The sequence below is a fragment of the Hypomesus nipponensis genome, chromosome 11 (assembly GCF_054491055.1).
Source record: "Hypomesus nipponensis isolate SF chromosome 11, ASM5449105v1, whole genome shotgun sequence".
In the NCBI taxonomy this organism is placed as follows: Eukaryota; Metazoa; Chordata; class Actinopteri; order Osmeriformes; family Osmeridae; genus Hypomesus; species Hypomesus nipponensis.
In genome coordinates this window covers 8,444,864-8,466,250 of record NC_140371.1, presented here as the reverse complement: position 1 = coordinate 8,466,250, position 21,387 = coordinate 8,444,864, and the positions used below count along the sequence as shown (strand labels likewise).

Genomic DNA, 21,387 nt, shown 5'->3' with positions numbered 1-21,387 from the left:
TGCGGGCAATTTCGATGTGTCTGCTATTAGGTCTTTCTGCAGCTCAGAAAATATCAAATCACGGCCGGTCCATTTTCCAAATCCAGTCGACTTGGCTTACCGAAACCTATTTGTTCTGAATCCATGTCATGTTTTCCCTAAAGCTATACTGGTGCAACGTCTGAGTGAGTTAGGAGCGCGAAATCATTTGGCAGTGGCACATTTTTATGGATGGTAAATATCCAGCATTTGGCTAACATACGATAACAACAACTAGGTGAATTTCACTAGAATTTCGAATTGTAGAATTAGTGCAAATTTCGAATTGTAGAATTAATGCGAATTTCGATTGCAATACTATACAGTTTGTATGAGGGACTTTTTACAAGCTAGCCGACAGCTAGCCTGGCTTTACAGCTAGCAACATTTTGGGCCATGTTCCTGTTCTCTGATTTGGGTTATCGAGCAAGTTATTTTACAGTCCTGCCATTTGTTCTTTCTTCCTTCATCATTTTTATTCCTTTGGAATTGCGTTGCTGTTGTATTTCACAGTAGTGGCCAATGCTAGACTTGTGAGTAGTGAGTAGGCCTATACCTTGATTTGGGTTAGGGTTTGCCATGTACTTACTTATTAATAATTTAGTAGGGAGGACAGACCAAAAATTTCTTATCAGTTTTGCTCCGTTTTTCTTTCAATTCCGTATGTAACCTAACGTAACTTAAACTAATCCGAAGTCAGATTTCAGTTACCTCTATTAGTTTTCTCACAAATCCAGTTTTTAGGCGTGATTTTAGGTCATTTTTTGAAACGTTCCACCGCTTTAAACCTTGAGTTTTGTGGCACCGAGAAGCTGTCAAGCTCCCTTTAAGAACGCCATTGTTCTGCGTCACAGAGCTCTGCTTCTAGCCAGGGCGGGAAATATGACTTACATTTGTCATTTAGCAGATGCTCTTATCAGATTCTCTGCTCTTATCCAGACTTACATTCTTTGTACATTGCGAGCTAATGCGGTGTCCAGTACTTCGCTATAAATAATTATGTTAAATCGAGACCACAAATATGCAAATGCTTGTCACGTTTAGCATTACTGCTGTAATGTAAATTTTTGCCCACTTGGGGGTGTATTTAACGTTGAACAGGGTTTTTGTGTGTGCTTGTTGTGACATTGCCATTATTATTTTCAAATACCTTGATTTGAACACGTCTGTTTGTTTGTGATGGACAAAAAGTATACACTAATCGTATTATAAATAATATACTTTATTTATAGGGATATGAAACTTATGGTCCAAAATGTAGTCATTGCCTGTGAAAAAAACCTACAGGTTGATAGCTCTCAGAGGACAATTGGGCACCTCTGCATCCATGGTGAAGGTTCAGGGGAGCAACTTGTATCTATTACTTCTATACTAGCTATGACAGTTTGGCTTAACAGGGAGTCACCCCATTACAGGGCCCCCTGTCTCATATCACCAAACTTTACTACTTCTAATCCTACCTGTATCTACTTTTATAGACATAGTCCGTTTTAATATTGCAAAGCTAAGTCTGTCCGTGCCGCACAGGCCCACTTGATCAGACAACCCAATGCTAAAACCAAACAAATACTACTACTACTTACCCAATGCAGCTATCAGATATTATGGCAGACCATTTGGCTTAACAGGGAGTCACCCCCTACTGGGGCCCCCTGTCTCATATCACAAAATGGTCCATCATGAATATCCTCAAGCTACCACAAAGCCTGAATATTACATACCAATAGCTAAATGACACACTGCAAAGCTAAGTCTGTCAGGCCCACTTGATCAGACAACCCAATGCTAAAACCAAACAAATGACTACTTACCCAATACAGTCTGAATATTACATACCCATTGCAAGACTACAAACCTAAATAGGTTCCTTTCACAGATGTCCGAGCTGAGGCGAGAACTTCAGCTCTTCTATCTGGATCTAACCCTGACAACCATTCCCAGGACCTATTCTGCTTAAACATGACCATACCCTCTAATGCTATTTTACTTGCCCTGAACTTTGATCTAATCAAATATCCCAAAATCTCTCTCGCATGAAACATTTGTTTTGGGCACTGATCTGAGGACATGATACTGATCTTCAGATACATCATCATACCATCCATGTTCCAAGTGGTCCGCTACCAACCTACAGCAAACTTTAACTAAACTAGCAAATACAAGTTCTAGAACTTGGGAGTCATAGCATCAAACTCTTCTGACGTCGACTCCAACAACTTATCTAAGATGGGTCCTCTGTGGATGTCTACATCCTCAAACAGAGTGACCTCACCCTTCATAAACTGCCTGCTGTCTGCCTGCCACTCTCTAAGCTTTATAACAGGCGTTCTATACCTATCATTCATTGCTAATACATGTTCAGTAGGCAGGGCCGCCCATATATGGGAACACTTTCTGGGGCCCTGCCGTGGTGAGGCCCAGCCGCGATGTCAGCAATAATCATGTTCGTCCTAAATATTTTAAGAAATTATAACCAATTTTATTTTGAACTGAAATACTCAAGATTAGGGCCTACTTAAAAAAAGCAAACATAAACATTGTATTGTTGGCTTAACCGGTGAAGACCTCACCCTTTGTAAAGAGTGGTGCGAACGCAGGGTTGGACCAAGTGTTGATTATTAAACAGAGTCAGGGTACAGGACAGACTACACAACATAATGTTAGACCAAGTTAGCCGGTGACGATGCTAGACAATGGTTGTTGTTGCTTGCTTTCCAGTCAACATCGAAAGATGCTCCCAGCCAGGCTGCAGAGACCATCGATATATCTATGGCAGAGACGAGCAGCAGTAGCCACGATGCTAGCCAAGAGGAAGCTAGTTTGAGCAAAGCTGACACTGAGAAAGTGCATGTTCTGCATTGCTCATTGCTCTGAGGATATTCTGCACTTTACCTTAACCACTTAACTGTGGCAGGAGGAGAAAGGTCCTTAACCCTCGTGCTGCCTTCGGGTCACATGACCAAAAGGTTCATAACGAACCATCGTTGTGTTTACCCAATTTTACCCAATACAAAAGCAAATAAAAACAAATATATTTTCACCTTCGCAATGTGGGGGGTCTGAGACAGCCCAACAGTTAAAAGAAAATGCTTCATTTAGTTTTTGTATGACGTAAAGTTGTTGCAAACGACGGTGGGTCACTATGACTGATGGGTCAGAATGACCCGAAGAGAACACAAGGGTTAAGTAAACTCAAAATCATAAAAATGACTTGCGCTCCACAATGAGCCAGGAGAGGCTCAATCACAATACTTGCCATTGCGTGTGAAATGGCTAAACAAATTGACTTCAAATACATTATAAAAGACTTTGCATCCAGAAAGACAAGGAAGATAGCTGTATAATAGGCAAAGATGAAGACAGGTAAATTGCATTTTATACTAGAAAATGTGGTGTGAGTGTAGCAGATCTCAGTGTGTCAAATTGTTATTTTTATGTGTGTGTGTGTGTCTGGCCTGGTGCCACACAAGTTGTTAAGGCCTCTCAGTTATATTTATTAAACTTTATGTTTAAGTTTTATGTATAAAGATGTATTTGTTTTTCTATAATGTAGCTCCCATCACTGAATAAAGTCTCTCTCAGTTTACATGTTTTATGTAGAGAGAGAGAGAGCACACACGTACATGCGTTAATATAAGTAGCCTAAAGACCTATTAGGGGGGGGGGCCATTCACTGAACCTTTTCAGGGGCCCAGCCATTTCCATTTCCCTGCCAGTAGGCCTACAGTGTTTGGTCATTTAAATTCTCTGTTTTGAGCTCTGATTTTACCTGCTCGAACACTTGCAAATTCCCTTTACATCCAACTTCAAGGTGATTTAAATGATTGTTTTTCCTCTTAATTTTTCTATGTATGTTACGTAGGCTACATTGACCAGACTTTGTCTTTCCATCGATTTGATTAGTTAAAAGCGATTTTCTTTCTCAGCCTGGTATATTTTAAGCCACATATATTTACGTTCCTTAGTTGATTTATCTACTTCTACTATTTGGTACTCTATTTTAGTGGCGTTAACAATGCTAACTTGTTCCTGTAAACCAATTACTAAATCATTAGCTTCTCTAACATCAAAAATGTCATTTTGACTTGTCTCATCGGCATCATGAGACGCTTGGGCGGAGTTTCTACAACTTTCTTCAACTACAACGCCCATATTATGGAGGCAGTAGCTCAAACACCACACCGAGACACGATTCTTTATCACTAACTCAGACTAAATTATTGAATCGTTTCATCAGTTTACTTACAGCAGTATGTACTCTGTTCCATATTTTATCATCAAAGTCATGTTCGTGGAGTTTAAAGTTATTTGTAATTAGCTATATTAAACGTTACAAGGTGCGCTGGCATTTGAAATGCTAGGTTACGCTACATATGTCGATCATGATCCCATTTGTTAAGGTTTCTAATGGTAATTTATCACAAAATGATACCTAAACTTTTGCAAGTGGCTATGTGTTGCTCCCCCTCACCTATGAATGCAATTTCAGTAGTTCTTGTTTTTTATCTGCCATAGAATTTCTTTTCTTGCTAAATTGATTGCCAGAAAGAAAGAATATTCGCGCTTTTTTTTGAATAGTTTTGCATTTCCTGACAGACAAAAAAGGTAATGATTGGTTCCGATTTGTGCTACGTGACAACAACATTTGCATATCACAACCATGAATCATTTCGGTAGAAACATGTATTTAAAAAGTCACCAAGAGAGTGGGTTTTATATTACCAACGTTTGTTTTTTGTTCTGCACACTGTAAAGTGTAACATGTAAAGTGTCTAAAATATATATGTTTTAAACCAGTAACCATGACCGATACTTGCATCCACATACGGGTATATATAATAAGGCTAGTAGCACAAAATATGATGTGAATCAGTTGATGTGAGCATTGGAAGCAGCAAGCGCGGGAGTTACAGAGGCTCAAAACGTCTGACGTCACAGGTTTCTGAAAGACTCATTCAGAGAGCCAGAACATAAAATGTATGTCTTTCGATTTTCTTTAAAATTTGACTGATGACGTCTTTATACGTAACCTAGCTTTTCAGGAAGTGTCAATGTTGTGCCGACATGCTGAAAAAAGTTACATGGGAAAAACCAACCTTTTTCTCAAAAGAACGTTCAGATTTCAATGCATTCCTATGGGATTTTCATCAACATGACTTCAACTTGATTTTTCTCAAAATGTATATGTTTTAAAATCGACTAAACATACCTTATTTTGAAGAAAACAACCTACTTTCGTTTAAGATATGTCTCCCGGTTGTGCCGACCTTCTATGAAAGGTAGCCAAAGCAACAAAAACTATAAACATTATTTTCATATACTTTCTCAATGTGCATTGCAACCAACATCTGATAGCATTAAGGGGTAAGTGTCTACATGTTAACTGGCATGTTTGTTTTTAATATTTCGCTAGTAGTCGCTAGTTATAGAGCTAAGAAAAGGACGTGGACCTTAAAATTCCGGTGCCAGATTTCTCAGTGGCGTTCTTAGCTACATTCAGGCTAACTTAGCATTCGATTCAATGCGTTTGCTACCGGCGTTCCACAGTATTTGACAGTTGGTTAGCCTTGGCCAAAAATGACGCGTTCTATTGTCCTCCCTAAATTTAGCCGTTATGTTTGACTCAGTTTATCATCACAGTTTGTGGAATTTGTTGAATGTTTCATTCCAAAATACAGAATTGTTTGTTTAAATGCTAGATTTCATCATTGTGTCAAACAAAGAATGTTTAATTCACATACAAATTCTTGCATGCCCATGTGCATTTTTGCATGATTTTCTTTTACGATTTCATGGGAATCTTCCAGTGCATATAATTAAAAAAAATATTATCCAATCACTGCAGTTGTTTTATGTTGTAAATCTTGTGAGGTGACATGTTAGGGAGGTGTTAACTTGTTTTTCACTTTGAAATAATGGTCCAGAGTACAGTTACTGTGGGATGACAGGGTAACTCTTGAGTAATTAGTGAAGAGTTAACATGTTAGTCACTTTAAAATAATGGTCCACATCACAAGTTGTTCCTCCAGGATTACAAGGTAACACTTGAGTAATTAGTGAGGAGTTAACATGTTTGTCACTTTAAAATAATGGTCCACATCACATGTAGTTCCTGCAGAATGACAAGGTAACTCTTGAGTAACTAGTGAGGAGTTAGCATGTTTTTCACTTTAAAATAATGGTCCACATCACAAGTACTTCCTTCAGGATGACAAGGTAACGCTCGATTAATTAGTGAGGAGTTATACTGGTTTTCACAAGTAATAGGCCTATAATAAGTCTAATTTTATATTTGACATACGGTACAGGCATACATTTCTGTGAGGCACTAGTGATATTCTAACAAACATTGTAATCTCTGGAAGATTTGGTCTTGCGCTTATCACAACATAAATGCAGGATGCAAATTGTTTTTGACAAGAGAACATCAATGTTCCTATTCATATCCTAAAGAGAGGTCCTCCTCAGACGGCTACTGTAACGTAAAGGTAGGTCTTTGGAGTCTGAAACATATTGAACTGAACTCAAGAGCTCATAATAGTAAACTAATCCAATCATGAGTGTCAGCATCACTTCCTAATTATAAAAAATGTTAAACAAATTATCATTATTTGTATTATACCTTGTTTAAGTTTGAAATAAACAGAGAACATACATCCATCCTTCGGTAAGAGTAGTCAAAATTTCAACCAGTAGTTAACGTATTTGGGGGGATATAATATTCATAAACTGGTTTCCACAAAGAACCCATTTGAGGCACATGCTTCTGAAAAGTTATGACCATGTTAAGAGTGAAACAACCACATTGTTAACTTTTTAGACATGTTACTTTTGTGATTAGTAATTAATTGGTTATTCTTTCTTAATTGGTGACAGTTCACAAGTAGTTCTCAAGAGGATACATGTATTTAGTAATAACCAAATACCTACCAAGGAACTACCTTTGTTGTAAATTAGCTATTACTTACTGCTTAGTTAATCTTGGTTCCATATTAGTTAATAGTATTACATTTGGTGTTAATGTAGAACTACCCGTTACTTCCTCCATAGCTACTTGTTAACAACGGACCATTATTCTTAAGTGTTACCAAACAGTGTCCCTAGTCCCTATACCAAATTTGGTGTCAATGCAGTAAAGAGGTGCTGAGATATGACCTCACTTCTTTTATGGTGGCTTGGTTGACGACTTTGATTGGCTGACGACTTTCATTGGCTGTTCCAGTCAAAAGTGTAAAAAAAAAAAAAAAACGTGATGTATTTTGTGAGGCTTGATCTGAAGATAAATGGTGCAAAATTTTTGCTTATTGCAGCGCCAACTAGAGGTGAAATGGCATGACCTATTTTGGACCTCTTTAGAACAGTGTCCCTAGTCCCTATACCGAATTTGGTGTCAATGCAATAAAGAGGTGCTGAGATATGACCTCACTTCTTTTATGCTGGCTTGGTTGACTACTTTGATTGGCTGTTCCAGTCAATAAGTTTAGATAATCAAAAAAACATGTGATGTCTTTTGTGAGGCTTGGTCTGAAGATGATCTGTGCCAACTTTGGTGAAGATTGGATAAACCTTATAGGAGAGGTTGCGAAAAAATCGGTATATTCAAAATGGCGGCCTCATCAATTCAGCTACATCAATTTGATGTGGCTGTAACTAACAAACGGTTGCGAAAATCAAAGCTCCAGGGGATAACTTCTGTGAGGCTTGGTCTGAAGATCATCTGTGGCAATTTTGAAGAAGATTCGACAAGAATTGTAGGAGGAGTAGCAAAAAAAACGCTTTTCCTTTACATTCAAAATGGCGGAGAATCAAAAGACTGGGTATGATGTCATAGAGTGCGTTGAACTCGTCTTGATCCAGGGAATCCAACGATACCTCATTTTGGACAATGGGGCATATGGTTCAAAAGTAACATGTGTAAACACACCTTCAACTTTGACCCATAGGTGGCGATAGATAGTTGGAATGGGAGACATGAAACTTGGTGAAATTGATGAGGGGACTGGTCCCAAAGAGTGTGCCAAATTTCACAACTTCTGACAATGTGGTTTTAGGGGCTGCCATAAACTCCCATGGCAGAAGAAGATGTGTAATAATAATAATAATAATAATACTAACAATAGCTTCGCTGCTTGGCCCCTAAATATAGCTGCAAGCAGCAATGGAGGGGCCACGCAGTCCAGAGCAGGACATGGCCTCCATAGCACTTGCGCAACAATTAAGTCACAATAACCTGTTGCACTCATTGCAACACACCAAGTTTGGTTGAAATATCTGTTTGCGTTCCAAAGTACTGAGTGTTCAAACTGTTTTTTTTCCGGTATAACACCACAGGCCTCCTCTGCCCCTCGTGGGAACGAAGGAACCAAAGTTTGGTGATGATCGGACACATTTTTGCTGAGTTATGCTCTCATGTGTCTTTGGCGGCTTTGCCGCCGCCTTTGATCAGCTCTACCGAACAAACGGTTTTGAAAATGGAAAATCCATCCGACATCTTTGTGAAGCTTTGTCTGAAGATTTAGTAAACATTGGACAAAATTTGGGGCGTGCAAAAGGTTTTTATGCTTTTCCATGAAATCCAAAATGGCGGCCGCGTCAATTCGGTTGTTATGAAATATTATCGATGGTCAAGCTCGATATCTCACAAGACATCAACAGACAAATAAATTACTTTATTAAGGTAAACACTTCAACATTTATTAGCCAAAACACGTTTATGCTTCCGGCCACGCCCCCTTTTACTCACATGACACAAGTTTTGGAGGACATACTCAGAATAAGGTTCCGAGTAGGCATACCAAATTTGGTGTCACTGTCTCAAAGAACTGCTGAGATATTACTTCATTTCCTGTTTGGTGGCTTTCCTCATGACTTTGATTGGGTGTCACGGACAAACGGTTGTGGGGATCAAAATGCTCTACCATAACTTTTGTGCGGCTTAGTCTGAAGATCATCTCTGGTAATTTTTAGGATGATTTGACAAGAATTGTAGGAGGAGTAGGCTTTCAAAGATTTTTGATAAAACCGGAAATAGCGGACACTCTATACACCGGAAATTGACGCCATGGTGTGCATTGAACTCGGCTTGATCCAGGGAATCCAACGGTATTTCATTTTTGAAAATGGGTCATACGGTTCAAAAGTTGTGTGTGTAAACACAAGTCCAACTTTGACCCATTGGTGGTGCTAGACTGCCCGAGTATGGGACATGAAACTTTGTGAATTGGACCAGGGGACTGTCCCCAATGAGTGTGCCAAGTTTCAAAACTTTCGACCATGCGCTTATGGGGGCTGCCATAGACACCCAGTCCTAAGAATAATAATAATAAATATAACTGCAAGCAGTAATGGCGGATTCCTCCAAACACTGCAAACCATTGAACAATGTTTATTCTTGACAAATTGTAACTGTATAGAAGAATGTATGCTGCAGAATTACCAATGGCATACCAAATCTGAAATGCAATACCATCAAGATCCACAAGGGCCTTTATTTCAAGCCAGTAAGTGAAGGAAGGGGGCTTGGTGAGCTTATCCATTCCAGAAAGCCTTGTATCTTTATGCATTAAGGCGTGGCCTGTAGCGCCACCTATGGGTAATGGTGGGCCATTTGTGGTGTGGTAGTTACTCTTGGCCTATACTATTAATGTTTCAGGATTTTAAAAGCTTTTTACCACTGCATATAAAATCGAAAATGCAATACCAACAGGATCCACATGGGCTTTGGGTAAAGTGTGGTAGTTACTCTTGGCCTGTACTGTCAATGTGTCAGGATTTGGAGACCTTTTTACTATTGCATACAAAGTAGGAAATGCAATGACACCAAGGTCCTCAAGGGCCTATGCTGATATTCAAGGAATGAGTTGGGGCTTGGTCAGCCCACACAGTCCTGATATGTTGCGTGTATGTCTTGCCAAGCCCGCGCGTGTCAAGGGAAGAATGAGTGTGTGAGAATTTGGAGCATGCGCGGGGAGGAGCAGGGGACACATTTCATTGTAAATTTCCCTAGAAATTAGCCAAGCATGCATGTTTCAAAGATTCACCAAAAATCGACCTTTCATCTTAGAGTCAACTTTTTCTCAGATTTGTGTACTAAACATTCTCAAGAGTCTTCATATGAACTTGTTTGACTGGCTTACATGTAAAGCATTGCGAACCATTGAAAAATGTATATTCTTGACAAATTGTAACTGTATAGAAAAATCAATGCTGCAGAATTTCCAATGGGATACCAAATCTGAAATGCAATAACATCAAGATCCACAAGGGCCTTTATTTCAAGCCAAGAAGTGAAGTGCTTTAATCTTCACAAGAAGTGAAGTGCTTTGTGCTTTAAGGCGTGGCCTGTAGCGACACCTATTGGTAATGGTGGGCCATTTGTGGTGTGGTAGTTACTCTTGGCCTATACTATCAATGTTTCAGGATGTTTTTAACTTTTTACCATTGCATACAAAATCGGAAAAATATACCAACAATATCCACATGGGCTTTTGTTAAAGTGTTGTTGTTACTGTTGGCCTTTACTATCAATGTTTCAGGATTTGGAGAACTTTTTACCATGGCAAACAAAATCTGAAATGCAATACCATCAAGATCCACAAGGCCTTTGCAAAAGACCAAGGAATGAGTGGGGGCTTGGTAAGCCCACACTCTCCTGAAATGTTGCGTGTGCGTCTTGCCAAGCCCGCGCGTGTGTCAAGGGAAGACCTATGGGTAATAGTGGGCCATTTGTGGTGTGGTAGTTACTCTTGGTCTATACTATCAATGTTTCAGGATTTTTATAACTTTTTACCATTGTATACAAAATCGGAAAAGCAATACCAACAAGATCCACATGGGCTTTTTGTTAAACTGTTTCTTTGCCTATACTATCTATGTTTCAGGATTTTGAGACCTTTTTACCATTGCATACAAAATCGGAAATGCAATACCATCAAGATCCACATGGGCCTTTTTTCAAGCCAATACGTGAAGGGAGGGGGCTTGGTGAACCTATCCATTCCAGAAAGCCTTGTATCTTTGTGCTTTTGGGCGTGGCCTATAGCGCCACCTATGGGTAATGGTGGGCCATTTGAGGTGTGGTATTTACTCTTGGTCTATACTATCAATGTTTCAGGATTTGAGACCTTTTTACCATTGCATACAAAATCGGAAATGCAATACCATCAAGAGCCACATGGGCCTTTGCTAAAGACCAAGGAATGAGTGGGGGCTTGGTCAGCCCACACTCTCCTGAAATGTTGCGTGTGCGTCTTGGCCGCGCGTGTGTCAAGGGAAGGCTGAGTGTGTGTGAGATTTTGGAGCACGCGCGGGGAGGAGCAGGGGAGACATTCATTGGAAATTTGCCTAGAAATTAGCCAAGCAAGCATGTTTCAAATATTCACCAAAAATCGACCTTTCATCTTACAGTCAACTTTTTCACAGATTTGTGTTATGAACATTCTCAAGAGTCTTCATATGAACTTGTGATTGAATCAGAGTATCAGTTTTTGACTGGCTGATGTGCAAAGCATTATTTTAGCGTTAGCGATAAGTTCAATTTGATTTATATCAATCATTTTTAGAGATATGAATTTGCCTTTGCACATGGTAATATGTTGTAGTGTCTTCCTCCGATCTACCAAGTTTAGTGTTGATATCTCAAAGATTTGCTGAGACATGACTTCACATCCTGTTTGGCGGCTTTTCTGATGAATTTGATTGGCTGTACCGGACAGACGGTTATGAGGATCAAAATTCCTTTGATAACTTTTGTGAGGCTTGGTTTGAAGATCATCTCTGGTGATTTTGAAGAATATATGACAAAAATTGTAGGAGGAGTAGGCTTTCAAAGGTTTTTGATAAAACCGGAAATGGCGGGAAATCTATATAACCGGAAATTAACGCCATGGTGTGCGTTGAACTCGGCTTGATCCAGGGAATCCAATGGTACCTCATTTTTGAAAATGAGTCATACGGTTCAAAAGTTGCGTGTGTAAACACAAGTCCAACTTTGACCCATTGGTGGCGCTAGAGTGGTCTAATGGGAGACATGAAACTTGGTGTAGGTATAGAAGAAACTGTCCTTAATGAGTGTGCCAAATTTCACAAAAAGTTGTCGATGGGGTCTAGGGGCTGCCATTGACTCCCATGGTACAAGAATTACAAATAATAAAACCACCAATAACAATAGGTTTCCTCCTTACGGAGGAATCCTAAATATAGCTGCAAGCAGCAATGGAGGGGCCAAGCAGTCCAGAGCAGGACATGGCCTCCATAGCACTTGTGCAACAATTAAGTCACAATAACCTGTTGCACTCATTGCAACACACCAAGATTGGTTGAAATATCTGTTTGCGTTCCAAAGTACTGAGTGTTCAAACTTTTTTTACTGGTGTAACACCACAGGCCTCCTCTGCCCCTCGTGGGAACGATGGAACCCAAGTTTGGTGACAATCGCACAAATGGTTGCTGAGTTACGGTCTCACGTGTCTTTTGCGGCTTCACTTCCGCCTTTGATCGGCTCTACCGAACAAACTGTTTTGAAAATGGAAAATCCATCTTACACCTTTTTGAAACTTGGTCTGAATCATCTGTGCCAAATTTTGTAAACATCAGACAAAATTTGGGGCGTGTAAAAGGTTTTTACACTTTCCATTAAATCCAAAATGGCGGCCGCGTCAATTCGGTTGTTATGAAATATTATCGATGGTCAAGCTTGATAACTCACAAGACATCAACAGACAAAGAAATTACTTTATTAAGGTAAACACTTAAATAGTTATTAGCCAAAACACGTTTATGCTTCTGGCCACGCCCCCTTTTAGTCACATGACACAATATTTGGAGGACATCCTCAGAATAAGGTTCCGAGTAGGCATACCAAATTTGGTGTCACTGTCTCAAAGAACTGCTGAGATATTACTTCATTTCCTGTTTGGTGGCTTTCCTGATGACTTTGATTGGCTGTCACGGACAAACGGTTGTGGGGATCAAAATGCTCTACCATAACTTTTGTGTGGCTTAGTCTGAAGATCATCTCTGGTAATTTTTAAGAAGATTTGACAAAAATTGTAGGAGGAGTAGGCTTTCAAAGGTTTTTGATAAAACCGGAAATAGCGGACACTCTATATAACCGGAAATTGACGCCATGAAAATCCACGAAATCCAACGGTATCTCATTTTTGAAAATGGGTCATACGCAGCTTCGCTGCTTGGCCCCTAATAATAATACCACCAATAACAATAGGGTTCCCTCCTACTGGAGAAACCCTAAATATAACTGTAAGCAGTAATGGCGGATTCCTCAAAAAATTGCAAACCAGAGGGCATCGAGTACACGCAGCAAGTTTGGTGTGAATCCATCAAAGATTTGCTAAAGTACGACCCAACTTTCTGTTTGCTCACTTAATGGCACATTTTGATTGCCCTATAGCGGGCAAACGGTTTAGAAAATAAAAAAAACCATGTGAAGCTTTTGTGAGGCTTGGCCTGAAGATAATATCCGCCAAATTTGGTGAAGATTGGACAACATTTGTAGGAGGAGTAGAGAAAAAACGTTTTTCAATGAATTCAAAATGGCGGCCGCATCAATTCGGCTATTATCACAAATTATGAGTCATATATATAGCTGCTATATAATTATGACTATATAATTATAGTCATTATATAGCTGCAAGCAGCAATGTGGTGGCCAAGCAGGTCAGATGACCCAGAAGAAACTTTCAACATCTAGTGACTGAGGTGTACCTGGCTTCCTTTGCAGTGGCTTACAGTCTCGCTAAACAGAGAATCAGAGACATGACAAGCTTGTCAACTTTGGCTGGATTCGAACCTCTGACGTTGACATTTCCAGGACACCAATTTATCCTATTGAGCTATTCTCAGTGCTGGAAATCACAGATTTCAGTTACTGGTTAAAAATTTGATTTGTCCAAAGTTTAAACAGCTGTAACTCAGTTTTATTTTGACATGTCAAGGTGATTGTGGTCTGAAGATAATCTGTGCCAAATTAGGTGAATATTTGATATTTACCGGTTCATTCATTCATTCAAAATGGCGGCCACATCAATTCAGCTGGTATCACAATTTAACATGTGTCAGACACAGGATCGCCCCGTAGCGGTTAGATGACACAACCTTTTGTGGACCTCTTTGGAACAGGGTCCTGAGCACCTGTACCAAGTTTTGATGTCGATTCAGCAAATATTTCCTGAGATATGATCTCACGTCCTGTTTTGGCGGCTTCATCGCCGAATTTGATCAGCTTTACCGAAATGTGAAAAGGTTTGTGAGGCTTGATCTGAAGATAAATGGTGCCGAATTTTTGCTTATTGCAGCGCCACCTAAAGGTGAAATGGCATGACCTATTTTGGACCTCTTTAGAACAGTGTCCCTAGTCCCTATACCAAATTTGGTGTCAATGCAGTAAAAGAGGTGCTGAGACATGACCTCTTTTATGGGGGCTTGGTTGACAACTTTGATTGGCTGTTCCAGTCAAAAGGTTTAGATAATCAAAAAAACATGTGACGTCTTTTGTGAGGCTTGGTCTGAAGATGATCTGTGCCAAATTTGGTGAAGATTGGACAAACCTTATAGGAGAGGTAGCAAAAAAAACGGTATATTCGAAATGACAGCTACATCAATTCAGCCACATCAATTTGATGTGATGAGGGCACTGGTCCCAAATTGTGTGCCAAATTTCAAAACTTCTGACCATGTGGTTCTAGGGGCTGCCATAGACTCCCATGGCAGAAGAAGATGTGTAATAATAATAATAATAATAAGTAGAAACCCTCAGGTGGCTTCGCCGCTTCGCGGCTTGGCCACCAATAATAATAATATATATGTGAGATAACAATGGTTTGTGCTCGCCGAAGGCTATAACAGTAGGGTTCCCTCCTACCAGAGGAACCCTAATAATAATACCAGCAATAACAATAGGGTTTCCTCCCACTGGAGGAACGCTAAAAAGGTAGAAACATTTGAGGTGGCTGCGCCGCTTCGCGGCTTGGCCACTAATAAAAGTAATAAAACCATTCTGACTCATTTTAGTTTTAGTTAATAATCTAGCTGCAGAGTTTTGAATGAGCTGTAGTCTTTCAGTGTTTTTGGGGGGGATCCCAGTGAAAAGTGCGTTACAGTAGTCCAGCCGGCTGGATATAAAAGCATGAATTAGGTTCACTGCAACATTTTGGTTTATGAATGGTACCTTCATTATATTGCTTAGGTAAAAGAAAGCCGTTTTGGTCACTTTATTAATGAGTCCAGGATTAAACAGAGACTTGTCACCTCTGGTTTAAGCCAGGGGGTTAAACCTCCTAGATTCTTAGTTAGCATCTCTCTTTTTGATTTGGGGCCACATAATACGACTTCAGTTTTGTCTTAATTTAATTCAAGAAAGTTATCATTCATCCATTTGTTTAGATATGGGATGTAAGAGTGCAGAATGAGAACAACAGCCAGCTTCTGGCTTATTTCTATTTTCATTCATTTTCATTAGGATCCCCATTAGCGGCCCATTTAATGGCAGCTAATCTTCCTGGGGTCCTCTTTAAAATATTCACAACATAAAATTACAAAAAGCAATAACAACACAAATTACAATCAAAATAATTCAAACATTGCAATTACATTCAAATTATTACCAAGTGAAAGAACATGACAATCCATCTTTCACAAGGTCATTTGTAGCAATTCCTGGGTTACTGTCCTCTTAAATTTATATTTGTTCTGAATTCTGCGTGATGAGACAGAGAGTCGATTCCAAATAGATATTGCTCTGTAAAGTGATGTGCGTTTCAGAAAATTTGTCCTGAGAAGCGGACGTTTTATGTCACCACCCAGTGCCTGCCTGGTGGCATATAGGTGTGTACTTCCTACAAAAACAAGCTGCTCAGAGAGAAACTATGGCTGTTTCATAAAAACTGCATTCCACAATATTAAAATTAATCGCAGTTTAATTTTGTCGTCAACTGTGAGCCAAGAAAGGCATTTATGCATCAGGACCACGTTAGTCTCAAGAGAGCACTGGAGGACGATCCTTGCTGCCCTATTTTGTGCCACTTGAAGCTTACGAAGGTATTTTTGTGATGCAGACGACCATATAATTGGACAGTTTTCTAAATGGCACAAAACAAGAGACTGAACAACCTGTTTAGCAATGGACATAAGAATATATGACATACATTTTCTGGGCATTGCAATACCTTTTCCCGTTTTAACTATCTTCTATACTATTTAACTATATAACTAAGACAAGAATCCAAGGTGACGCCCAGTGACCTGGCTTGCATCACTTGTCTTAGCTGCAGCTCATTGACTGACAAGTTCAGAGAGGGCTTGGTAGTTAGTTTTGATCTTTTCCAGAATATCATCGATGTTGATTTGTCTACATTTAAAACTAATTTGTTATCTTTTACCCACTTGCTTATATTCTGCAAATCATGATTTAATAGATTTGAGACATCTTGAGGAGTTTTTTCAGAACAGTACAGTGTGGAATCATCTGCATACATAACAGTTGAATGTTTCACAATAAAAGGTAAATTATTTGTAAAGATCAAGTATAGCAAAGGCCCAAGGCAAGTACCCTGGGGCACTCCACAATGTATTGTCTTAGTAGATGAATATTGACCATTAAAGAACACCCGCTGCTTCCTATTGGATAGGTAACTCCCCATCCATGACAGAGACAAAGGTGTAAAACCATAGCATTCATTTAAGCAGTATTTTATGATCTATCAGGTCAAATGCTGCACTGAAATCCAACATCACTATTGATCATGAAGGATTGAGGATTACTAGTATCCAATATCACAGGCAGAGTAGCAGGAAAGGATAGCATGTATTCCTGTTTATGGTTCTGTTACAGCAACATTTGCTTTGAAACACAAAATGACAACAGGTTCAGGCAGGAGGACTCAGTATGTATTTACTTGATACTTTATTCACACAGTACAATACATCATTGTAACATTTGATTTGGCATTATGGTTCTGCTTGCATCGGCTCCCTGCCGCACCCAACGGAGACACCGTTTCGACCTCCGAGCAGAGAGCAGCGACGCATTCCCCCAACACAAAACCACATGCCAGACGAGACAATGCATGAGACTGCTGTGTGTATGTGGTGCCCCTGTTGTGCTAGAAGTCGACTAGCTGAGCGTCGTGTTAGCCATACTTACCCTCAGCATCGCATTTCAGAGCAGACTGTGCCCCTGCTGCATCTATAGTGAATGAATTGAAATTGAACAAGCGTGATTACTAACTGAGGCATGGCCTCGACTACCCAAATGAGGCACGGCCTCAACTTCCCAACTGAGGCACGGCCTCGACATCCCAACTGAGGCACGGCCTCCCAACTGAAGCACGGCCTCGACATCCCAACTTCCGATGGTGACTGTCACCTGTCGCTCCACATGCTGCTGCATACCCGCGCCCGGCCAGCCACCAGACAAAACATTTCTTATTAAGCATTTGAACACCTAAACATGGAGTGAGCGACTACATAGCCTGAAATACAAGAACGAGAAGAGTGAACGTTATTAGCGGTTGGAAGAGTGAAAGCCATCCTCCTGGCTGTCCAGAACATCCCTGCATTTAGTCTGATGTAACACTGTTGCACATGACCACTACCCATGCATAGATAACGAGACCACTTGAGACGCCGACGTAGCCGCTCCGATTCCAAACGAGTGTGCCGTGTAGCTACAGTTTAGGATCCAGACCACAGCGCCGGCACAGGATTCCAAGCCGCCGGTGAACCAGTAGCTGTCATGGCTTCCCGGCATTGGTAACGAACGGGGCTCGCTCATTACCGTTGATGAACGCCAACGGAGGTATTTCACGATGGAAGAGAGGGAAGAGAGGGAACAGAAATGAGTTAATCTGTGATATCACGACAGGAATAGGCTACCCGCACTTGCCCCTTTTAAGACCCACGGTGGACATGTGCGAGTCTATGCCTCGACATCCCACTGGAGGCGTTGCCTCCACGTCCCAACGGAGGCGTTGCCTTGACGTCCCAACGGAGGTGTTGCCTCAACAAACCAACTGAGGCACTGCCTCGACATACAAACCGAGGCACTGCCTCGACATACAAACCGAGGCACTGCCTCGACATACCAACTGAGGCACTGCCACACATACCAACTGAGGCACTGCCACACATACCAACTGAGGCACTGCCTCGACATACCACTGAGGCACTGCCTCGACGTCCCAACGTTGACGGTGACTGCGTCACCTGATGCGCACGTGCTCCTGGTCAGCCACCTGACGAAACTTTCATTTGTGAATATTAGCAGGCAATGCATGACATGAAGTGAACATTACGTAGTTTGAAGGTAGGGAGGGTAGATGCCATCCTCCTCTGCCTTGCATCACATGACTGCATTCGCTCCAATGTAACATTGAACTGTTGCAGATCAACGACCCAACACTGAGCAGTGAGCCGAGACCACTTGAGATTCCAACGTTGTTTAGGGTCCGGACCACAGGGCCGGCACAGGATTCCAAGCCTCCCGGTGACAGTTATGTAGTCATGCTTCCCCGGCATGTGACGAACAGGGGTTCGCTCAATGCGGTTGATGAACGCATACAGCGGAGGTGGTGCACCATGTCAAAGAGGGGACAGAAAGCGGAGTTAATATACCATGTATACCAAGAGTACCCGCACCAGCTTCACACTAGTACTAAGTTAAGTATGCGTGTGTCTATGGTTAAGTCGCCAGGGTGAGAATGTGCAAAGGTCAAGGTTGGAATGTGACATCACTTACGTTGTTAACCAACCCGGGAAGAAATGCAGCCCACAAACATTTGCCCGTGATGCACGTCCAGCTTGTAAGACGTCTCACAACTGTTAATCTAATGCCCTTGATTGTTACTGTGTCTTCATTATCACAAGACACAACGATGTCTCTTCCTGCACCATATTACATTTGTTACATTTTGCATTTAGTCATTTAGCAGACAAGCTTGTCACAGCTGCAGGGAACCCTTGTATCTTATCACATCATATTAGCTTAGCCCACGTCAAAGAGCTACAGGGATAGGATACAAATTCACATTCAGTCTTTATGACGGATGCGCAAACACCAGGTCAGACTGGGCCCTGAATTCTCAGGACAAGACAACGCAAGCAACCTGGCATAACGTGAGAACACACATAACATAGATTACATCTTAACAAAGCTAAACCTCCTGAATAGATAATATCCAATACAGTATACTGGACCTCTAATACGCCTTGTACAACCTATACCAACCTTATAGACCAAGAGTAATATAATGCACACACTACCCCTACTACCCTATGACAAGTGGGGTACAATTAGTGGGATACAGTCGAACAGTGCTGTGACTTGCAATCGCCCGCCGAACTCCATTCCAACGAGCCCTTCATTTGCATCAAATCCCCAACACAATGTACCGACAGGGAGCTAAAGTTGCACCCCGGCCGTACAGAACGACACCCGTTCAAAGCCCGCAGAGCACGGCCCAGATCGCAATCGGATTGCAACCCTCATACGACAAGATTGTGCAGCAGCCCGCAACCGATTTAGCCACGGCCACAGACGGGAACAACGACCTACCGTGAGACGATGCGCATGCGAAATTAGGACGCCTGAGCAACGACAATGAAACGCACCGAGCCGGTGCAAGGACGAAAAATCCAACACAAAATCGTCAAAAGCACGAGCACTCTGCACCCGTCCAGCAGACCTACGCAAGACTCGGACGGAATGTCGAAATGCGCACCCGCTGCGACGCTGATGCCATAAGAGCATGAAGACATTCGCGATCGCCGTTTAATCCCGACAGGTGCCACTGCGACTGTTTAGGGCATACCTGACGCGTCAGCGAGACAGCCTGCCAGAGCCATGCAGCGCCCACGCCTGCCCGGCAATTGACTGATGTCGACTGATATTGCCGAAACACACAGGATCAGGCAGATCAAGCAAAATGCCAGGCCCTGTAACCCTGTCAGTCACCCCAGATCAGCCGATTCCTTTAAGACTCAGCTTCCCCTAAATGCAAAATTACGGGTAAATAAGTACTATTGTGTTAACATTTGATGAGTTAGAACACGTTCATCTCGAAGACGAGTTCGTTCGGAATCAGCTACGTACGGTAGCAGGTCGACTGACTGATTCCATCCCATACATTCCTGTAGCGTCACAGTGCATTCCCCTGTTGAAGCCCAGCTTCACTTCGATGGGGCTGCTTCCAACAGTTCTTCGAAACTCTACAGTCAATGGATAATGCTGCGATCATACAATTACACCACATCCCTCGTTTCAGTTCACCTAATTCCCACATTCCCTTTGAGTTAATGTTTCTTCGTTAGTTAGTTCGTTCATGTATCCATTCATTCAGTAGCCCAGGCTATTGTGGTAGAGCTGACTAGCCAAATAAATGAATACGTAGGATAAAGACTGAAAATGAGCTTCCCCTATTCGAAAACCAGCAGCCGCCACTGCCTCAGATATGTACTGGTAGCTGTGCCACCGACTAAGGAAACACAGACCAATCGCGGCCCACAGATACCCCTGCCGGATCCTTGCTAGCCCTAGTGACACGTCGGGCTCCTGAGAAAACATTTGCAGTAGCACACACTAGTGACATTGAGCGGACATTTACCCAACCATAAGTTTGATCTGGTTTTATGATTAAACCCCTCGCATTGCATTAACATTCAGTCATGTAGCAGACACTTATCCAAGGCGACTTCCAAGAGAACTTTAGTGCTAGTTCAAGACCATAACAACAAGACATCCCCAAAACAAACGACGTCCAGGCCGAGGCACAGCCCAGTAGACCAGGGTAAACGCCCGCACCAGAACACGCCACCTACCGAGCCCAGCAAGCGCGGCTAACCACTCCAGATCCAACACGGACCAGTCCAGAGTCGATAACCACATAGACATGCAGGTTAGATCCCGCGAAAAACGCTGTGCTACACGCAGACAGACATAACCCGTCGTCCCGCCGAACCACGGCCAGGCGGCCAACAGACCCACATTAGACCAAGTGTTCCCAAAGATTCAGCCCCACACAGCGGAAAACCGCCAAATAACGACCATACCCGAAGATACAAACAGCAGATTAAACAGAAGCACCTTGTGTCGCACTAGCAAGCAGAGTGCAGCGATATCCTCATTAAATACCCGCCCTGCTAAGGTGTGCCCCTATTGCGTGATGACGCACTGCCAGTGACACGCTGCTAATGAGGCGCTATGTCTCACGTCCCCCTGCATGAACCAGCTCCGCTTGTTTTCAGAATTCAGACTTCAGTCAACCAGTATTAAGTTAAACCTTCAGACTCAAGCACTACAAGCAATACTCCTTGAAGGACAAGAAGTACTGTATAGTGCCCAATTGAGTGGAGTTG

General features: G+C 41.7%; 1 protein-coding gene across 1 annotated transcript in view; it reads left to right on the top strand.

Moving 5' to 3' along the window:
• csmd1b (CUB and Sushi multiple domains 1b) overlaps positions 1-21,387 on the top strand; it is a 390,765-nt gene that overhangs the window by 125,069 nt on the left and 244,309 nt on the right. The window lies entirely within an intron of this gene.